Here is an 8,450-nt window from a genome sequence, read left to right on the forward strand (position 1 = left end):
AAAGGAATCATGAGCGTTTTCCCCCAGAAAACAGTCCCTTTTGACAGAGGACTGCAGGAAAAAAAGAGCAACTCAGTTTGCTATCAGCTGTTTTGCATAGCAACCTCGTCAGTAGCCAGTATTGCCAGCAAAAGGAAAATCCATGCTCTATTCCAAGGAGACCCTCACCATTAAAAGACAAATAGAAGGCCCTTCCAAATAAAACCTCACCGGTGGCGGAGCCTGGAGGCAGCGCTCGTAACCCCACTGTGTGGTCACTTTGCCAGGCACCCGCAGCTGCTTAGCAGCAAGGCATGGGGTGCTCTAGTGCCATCACCCCAGCCAGGATCTGTTTTGGCTCCTTTCCCCACTCACAGTATGCCTTGCCCTAACATATTCTATGAGTGGAAGAGTGATGTTAAAAGCCATTTTGAAGTGTGCGTGTCCCACTTCTTAGGGAAGTCTTCTACCTCTCTGGGGTGTGGGTCAAAGATGTCAGGAGAAAACTCCTACTCTGGTACAGTCAACAGACTATTGTTAATTTTTCAGGTGGGCAGTGATGAAGTAGCAACCAGAAGTCAAAGGGCTATTAAGGGAGACTTCAGGGCCTTGGGATGCCTGATCAGGAGGACAAGCAGTGCTTTCCTCTATCTCTTTGGTTATGGGGAGAGATGAGTTTAGTACCTGGAAGATGAAACAAATTAGTACCTGCTCCAAGCCTCATACTACCAACAAAATTTTGGGGGTTTTGAGCAGGACACAGTTTACAGAGCACCAGCGCTACTTCAAAGAGATGGGATATACCTGTCACAAAGAGGGAAAGGGATATTGGGTCCAGAGTTAGTGGGGTTTTCGATTTGAAGGGGGAAAGGGGCAAAACCAGGCTTGACAGAGATAAGCCTGGGGGCAGCATGCCAGAGTCTGAGGGTTGGTCTGCTGCTGACTTCCTTGGGTGTGCTGCCTCTGTGGAGGCTGGAGATGGAGACCCTTGTGCCAGCAGTGAGACAAAGGTTAATGTGTTGGAAGCCAGAGAAACCAGAAAAGTCATCATGAGGAGGTCAGGACTTCCTCCCTGCAAAAGGTAGCCAGATCAGTAACCCATCTGAAGTGCAACTACACCAATGCCCACAGCATGGGCAGCAAATAGGAAGAGCTGGAAGCCATTGTGCACCAAGGGAAGCGTGACATAGTCACCATTACGGATTTGGTGGGATAAGTCACATGACTAGAGTGCAGCACTGTATGGCTGCAGACTCTTCAGAAGGGATAGACAAGGCAGGAGAGGTGAAGGGGTAGCCCTCTATGTTAGGGAGTGTCTTAACTGCTTAGATGTCAGTGATGAGTAGGATAGGGTCGAGTGTCTATGGCTAAGAATCAGGGGTAAGGACAATAAGGGGGATGTCATGGTAGGAGTCTGCTATAGACCATCCAGCCAGGATGAGGAGACAAAAGAGATGTTCTTTAGGCAGCTGGGAAAACTCTGTGGATCACTGACCCTTGTTCTCATGGGGGACTTCAACTTACCAGACGTCTGCTGGGAAGACAATACAGCAGAGAGGTGACAGTGCAAGAGGTTTCTGGAGTGTGTGGAAGGTAACTTCCTCACACAGACTGTGAGAGAGCCAACGAGGGAAGACACATTGCTCGAGCCAGTGTTTGTGAACAAAGAAGGTGGGGGATGTAACAGTTGGAGGCTGTCTTGGGCAGAGTGATCATGAAATGAATGAGTTCCTGATCTTCAGAGAAGCAAGGAGGAGGATCGGCAGAACTGCTACCTTAGATTTCCGTAGGGCAGACTTTCACTTTTTAGGAGGCTAGTTGCTAGAGTCCCTTGGGAGGCAGTCCTGAGGGGCAAAGGAGTCCTGGAAGGCTCGACATTCTTCAAGAAAGAAATCTTAAAGGTTCAGGATCAAGCTGGCAGGATCAACCTGTTCCCATGTGGAAGAAGAGCCGGTGGGGCAGAAGACTGTCCTGGCTGAACAGGGAGCTTCTGCTATTGCTCCAGAAAAAGAGATTTTATAATTTTTTTAAGAAAGATCGGGCAGCCCAAGATAGTCATCACAAGGATGTTGTGAGGTCAAACACAATATAGGGAGAAAATTCGAAGGGCCAAGGCTCAACTAGAACTTAAGCTGACCACTACTGTAAAAGACAATAGAAAAAAATTCTATAAATATATCAGCCACAAAGGAATCGCTAAAGGGAATCTTCATTATTTAATTGATGCAGGGGGAGGTTTAGTGATCAAGGATGAGGAAAAGGCTGAGATACTTAATGTCTTCTTTACCTCAGTCTTCAATAATAAAGACAGCTGTTCTATGGGCACCTGACCCCCCTGAACCAGAAGACAAGGGCAGGGGACAGAATGAAGTCCCCTTAGACCTAGGGGAAAGGGTGTGTGACCTGCTGCTCCATCTTGACTCACATAAGTCCATGGGGCCAGATGGGATCCACTCAAGTGTGCTGAGGGAGCTGGTGGAAGTGCTCACCAAGCCATTCTCCATCTTCTACCAGCAGTCCTGGCTCACTGGGGAGATCCCAGCGGTCTGGAGGATGGCAAATGTGACCCCCCCATCTACAAGAAGGGCCAAAAGGAGGATCCTGGGAACTACAGGCCTGTCAGCCTGACCTCAGTGCTGGGTTATGTTATGGAACAGATCATGTTGAGCACTATCTGAGGCACATACAGGACAACTCAGTCAACATGGTTTTATGAAAGGCAGGTTCTGTTTCACCAACATGATCTCCTATGACAAGCGAACCTGCTTAGTGCATGAGGGCAAGGCTGCGGATATGGTCTTCCAGGACTTTAATAAAGCTTTTGACAGACTCTCCTGGAGGAACTGGCTGCCCATGGCTTGGATGGACCTACTCTGAGATGGGTGGAAAACTGGCAGAGAGTGGTGGTGAGTGGAGTTAAATCCAGTTGGCAGCTGGTCATCAGTGGTGTTTCTCAGGGCTCAGTGCTGGAGCCTGTTCTGTTTAATGTCTGTGTCAGTGATCTAGATGAGGGGATCGAGTGCAGTCTCAGCAAGTTTGCTGATGGCACCAAGCTGGGTGGGTGTGTAGATCTGTTTGAAGGCAGGAAGGCTCTTCAGAGGGACCTGGCCATGCTGGAGCAATGGGCCAAGCCCAATTGTATGAAGTTTAACAAGGCCAAGGGCCGGGTCGTGCACTTGGGCCACAACAACCCAATGTAATGCTACAGGCTTGGGGCAGAGTGGTTGGAAATCTGTCCAGAAAAGGACCTGGAGGTGTTAATCAACAGCAGCTGAATATGAGCCAGCAGGGTGCCCAGGTGGCCAAGAAGGCCAACGGCATCCTGGCCTGTATCAAAAAGAGTGTGGCCAGCAGGATTGGGAAATGGACACTTGGCACTGGTGAGGCCACACTTCAAAATACTGGGTCCATGTCTGAGCCCCTCACTGCAAGAAGGACATTGTGGTGCTGGACTGTGTCCAGAGACAGGCAACGAAGCTGGTGAAGAGTCTGGAGAACAAGTCTGATGAGGAGCAGCTGAGGGAGCTGGGGTGTTTAGTCATGAGGAGGCTGAGAGGAGACATGATCACTCTCTACAACTATCTGAAAGGAGATTGTAGTGAGATGGGAGTCTGTCTCTTCTCTCCAGTAATGAATTATAGGACAGGAGGAAATGGGTTCAAGTTGCACCAGGGGAGGTTAAGATTGGACATTAGGAATAACTTTTTAACTGAGGGAGTGGAAGGGGCTGCCCAGGAAGGTGGTGGAGTCACCACCCCTAGAGATATTCAAAAGACACATAGATGAGGTGCTGATGGTTGTGGTTTAGTTTAGTGATGGGCCTGGCAGCGTTATGGTAGTGGTTGGAGTCAAGAATCTTAAAAGTCTTTTCCAACCATAATGATTCTGTGATTCTATGATTCATATCTCCCGATATGTACGCTGTCCGGGCAGCTATCCCACTGTGATGGAGCTGACTATGTGAGGTGCAGACAGACAACCAAGATCTTGCAGAGTCCATCCCTGGGCTGACCCTGCTCAGACATAGTGGGACCGATTCAGTGTCAGCTGTCAAAAGTGAGCTCCATTGTAATCACTGGGAGAGAAAAATGGCAATTAAAAATAACAGTAGCCCAGTTGTTTTCTGGATTTAGAGGTGGCTAGCAAAGGGAGATCTCTCCATTTTCATTTCACTGTGATGGATAAAGTGGTCTAAGAGTAGTGTGGTTTAGTTTTCTATCAGGAACCTGAGTCTTGCCTACTTCCAGAGACACAGTATTACAACAGAGAGCCCATGTCAGAGGATGTTTGTATATGGTAAAAGCTGACATGACTCAGAGAGGGGATTTGAACTGTCCTTTTAAGACTCTTCCTTAAATCTTTGGTTAACAACACTGAGGATTGTTGAACACTGGGGAGAAAGGATGTTTTAATTAAAGATTCTCCATACTTTCTATGTGAGTGTTGGAAGAACTATCAACTATGCTAAATACTACCATAAGGAAATCCAACTCCTGATGTTTCCAAAAGAAAAACAGAGAAGGAATATTTTTTTTTTTAAAGTGGTATTTGTTGATTTTTGTAAAATACTCTTCAGTTCATGCCATACAAGGAATAATCTCGATGCTATGAACCAAGGGGAGAACTGGCAATGCTGCCAGTGGGTGACAATGAGGCTTTTGGAGATTCAAGGTCTGCAGCTCATACCCACCAAGCCCTTTCCTGTCAGTTTCTTTCCTCAGATGTGGAGCACAGCTAAGAGGGAACACCACAGCTAGACTTTGTCATCCTCTAAAATTAACACCATGCTCCCACACAGCAGGAATAAGTTTTCTGAACATTCCCCTGCAAGTTATCCTGGGAGGTGACCATATTTTTTTTCTTGCACAGAGGGAAAGGTGGATCTTGACCATCATTGGGGCTGTGCTGGTTTCAAGCCTTTCACACTAAGGACAGCCCTGAAGAAGGCCCTTCACAGCACGACTGGTTTCTCTAGCTGGCATCTTGATTGCTTTTGAAACAGATTGACACTCCTGAATGTAGCCATGAGGTTCAAGCATTGACATCTTGTTGACGTGAGCAGGATAGTTTGCTTTCCTAATGTTTAGACGGGAGCAGCTCCAGCCTTGCCAGACAAAAGGCATTTTGGCCCTTTGCAGGCAGGAGACTTGGCAGCACTATGCCAGCCAGGCTCCCTCCTGTGGAGAATTGCTGCTGGCCAGGACAATGGCCAGCACCCTGCACACCCTTGGCCCCCACCACTGGGTCTTGCCCATCTGAGTCTTCTGCTCCCGGTTCCTGTCACAGCTGTGCTGCTCAAAGCTTGAGACAAAAGAAGGGATCACTGGGCAGCCCAGGTGGGAACCCAGAAATGTCTAGTATAGACACAGTAAAAGAGCTTAAACTGGACTTTCCCTGCTCTACTTTCTGTTTCTCCAGACTTTTCTCTTTGCTCTCCGAACAGAGCCTTCAGAAGAAGTATGCCGCTGGTGGAGTTCATCAACACTGAAGGAAAGATTCAGCTTTAGCCATCATCCTTGGGAAACTGATTCACTTTTTTTCAATCTGATGACTGCTGCCTGAGGTCATGGACTCTCATAAACAAGCTGATGCCATGCCAGGGTCACGGCACAGGGCAGTGGTGAGCACAGCCCTGCCACGGGAAGCACAGGCCATGAACTTCAGCACAGGGTTTCTTAATGCATGGTCAAATGTAAGGCCATTTCCACCTTTCTGAGAAGCCCTCCCCATGGATTAATGACCCAGGTGAGTCATTGTGCCAGTGAAAAGCTCTTGCAGAGTACGTTTTGTCAGAGAGTCTCAAAGTTCTTTGTTGAGGTTGGGGAAAAGAGAGGTACAAAGCAGCAATGAGTTTTATCACAAGACACTATCTCTGAGCAGAGCTTGGATGAGAAAGAGTGGTTCTCCTGGGATGCACTAACCGGCCTGGGTTTGCTACCACAGTGCTAAGATGCTGAAAAAGAAAAGCCTCAAGGCTAAGATAAGGATGTTTTAGCAAAACATTTTCCTTCCTACTTTCCCCTAAAAAAAAAAAAAAAGCCTTTCCATTTAGCAATAAGTTTTGCAAGGAGATTTCATCTAGTGTTGACATCTTGGAAATTTTAGTGAATCTCCTCAGTCTCTCCAAAAATGTTGAAAAAGCCACACACACACACACACACACACACACACAAAAAGCTTGCTGCAAGGTCTTTGTAAGGTTTTTTTTGTCTTCTTTAACAATATTCCCTGTTTCCCTCCTTTTCTTCTATTTCACAACTTGAAAAAAAAAGAGGAGGAGACTCAAATAAACAGAGAATAAGCTGAAAACTGGGGAAAGAGTTGACTACCACCCCTTTCCCTCTGCCTAAAATAAAGGTTTGTAAAAATTCTCCTAGGATTATTTTCTACAGCTCTTTCCTTGTTTTGCTGAAGTATGAAGCAATTCCAGCTTTAGAGCTTTTTCTAGGGGTTGGAGAATCATGCCATGGGCCTTTCATCCAAGAAGTGCAAGGGTAATTTTCTGCCATTTCACCAGTCCTCCTTCTTTCCTACTCCTTCCCCTCGTAAAGAACCTGCCTGTCAAAGGTATCAAGCCCTCTGCACAGAGCAGGTGAATGCCAGAGTGGTTCACTAGTTTCAGAGATTAATGGTCCCCCTAGTTTTGACAGGACTGACTTCTGGGCACAATTAAGTGTTGCAGAGAAATGGCTACAGAATGAGTTGGGACAAGAGCTGGCTTGGAATACAGGAGCTCAGAGTTAATGCTTTCTTGAAAGATAAGGTGATGGCAGCTGCAGGTCTTTCAGGGTTGTCAGTCACAGGAGTTCAGATGCTACAGGATCAGATGCCAGCTTGTGGGGTTGCCACACTTGTTTAATGTTACTTTCTTCCCCATGCTTTCTTTAGGAATCTGGTGACCCTGTGTTGTATTTTCACACACTCTTCCTTGGCCAGGAGAGGTAGAAAATGGTGTTCCTTTTTGAAATGGAAAGCTAAGACTCTTATGTAGTCACCTGGCTTCAGAAACTGTGACTTGAGGAGCCTGATGTAATGGGATTTACCAAAAGTGAGATTTATGTTTAAAGAAATTGCATCATCTTGCTCACTTGCTTTCTATCATATTTCCCCCCCACCCTTAAAACATCAACTGCTACTCCATAATTCAATGCATTCCACAAATTCTTGAAGATCGCCTCTCTGTCCTCACCTTTGAGGCATGGCTAAATTCAACACGGGTACCTGAGCACTTCAGTTAACTGCTACTGTTGGGAGCTCCCAGAAAAGCAGGAGTGACCAGGTGTCTAACCAAAACTGTCTGGGGAAAGGCCAGGGCTGAAGGAAGCTGGTACCCACTTTGCTGCCCTACTCCTCAGTGGGAAATGTGGGATTACAGGAAGGTGACAAGGCAGCAGAAATCACTGGTGTCTCATTACCAGGGTCAGAACAGAAAGCAGATGTAACTGGGGTGATGGGCCATGCCTCCAGGCTGTGACCAGGATGGCTGAATTTCCTGCCATTGGTGCAGTAATCTTATCAGCATCTAGAATTAGACTGATAACAGGCTGATGACTGAAATAGGGTGCTTATCTCTGCACTTTGCCCCATCACTTGCTGTCTGACTGGGTGCCAGACTCCTTGCCCATCCTCCTCCCCTCATGTTACCCCAAACAGTCTTTGCTCCCAGTTCTCCCACTGCCAGCAGCAAGAACCCAGCCGGTATTATCTAAACAGGACCACACAATAGGCAGCATTGTTGACACTGGATTTTTGCCCTCATTAAAGATGATCTCACAGCCCACCCCTTGGCCACTTCAGCCAGCCCCTCGGGACTGTGAGGCTGTCTTTTGAACTTGGGTAAATAAATTGGGAGGGGAGGGGGATAAAGAGATGGGGAGAAGAGGAACACAGTAGTCTTTGTGTTGTCATCCTGTCTTCAGCACTGGTGCTTGCTGGTGTCTTTCTACCTACATCAGACATGGCAAGCCAGGTGCCAAGGAGCCATGCACCCTTCCCCACCCTCCCCAGCCTGCATCTGCTGGGCAGCGACACCCTCTGTGGTTCTGCAGCCTCTTTTCTTCGGTTTGCAGTTTACTCCAGTCATCTCATCTGCCCTTTCTTCTCCTATCTTTCTGTGTCTTCCCTCTTACACCTGCATCCTACACCTCCTGCCCCTTCTTTTCATGATGAGACCATCTTCTCAAGCATCCCCTGCTGCCAGCATCATGGAAATGCCAAGCAGGGACCTGGGGAAATGTCACCTCCCTGTGGCAGATCCTCTGACCCAGCTTAGGTGGCATGATCAGTGTCACGCAGTCTTCTGCTCCGTTGTGTTACCCAGATTTAGATGCAGCTAACATATCCTTAGATGCATTTAAGGACGGATCACTACCTATGTGGGGAGAGAGATGGTGCTGCATGGATGTAAGCGTGAGCCCTGGGGACAGGTTGCCACGTAGTCAGCACAGGGGCAAATTGCAGCAACAGCAAAA

The sequence above is a fragment of the Colius striatus genome, chromosome 8 (genome assembly GCF_028858725.1).
Source record: "Colius striatus isolate bColStr4 chromosome 8, bColStr4.1.hap1, whole genome shotgun sequence".
NCBI classification, from domain to species: Eukaryota; Metazoa; Chordata; class Aves; order Coliiformes; family Coliidae; genus Colius; species Colius striatus.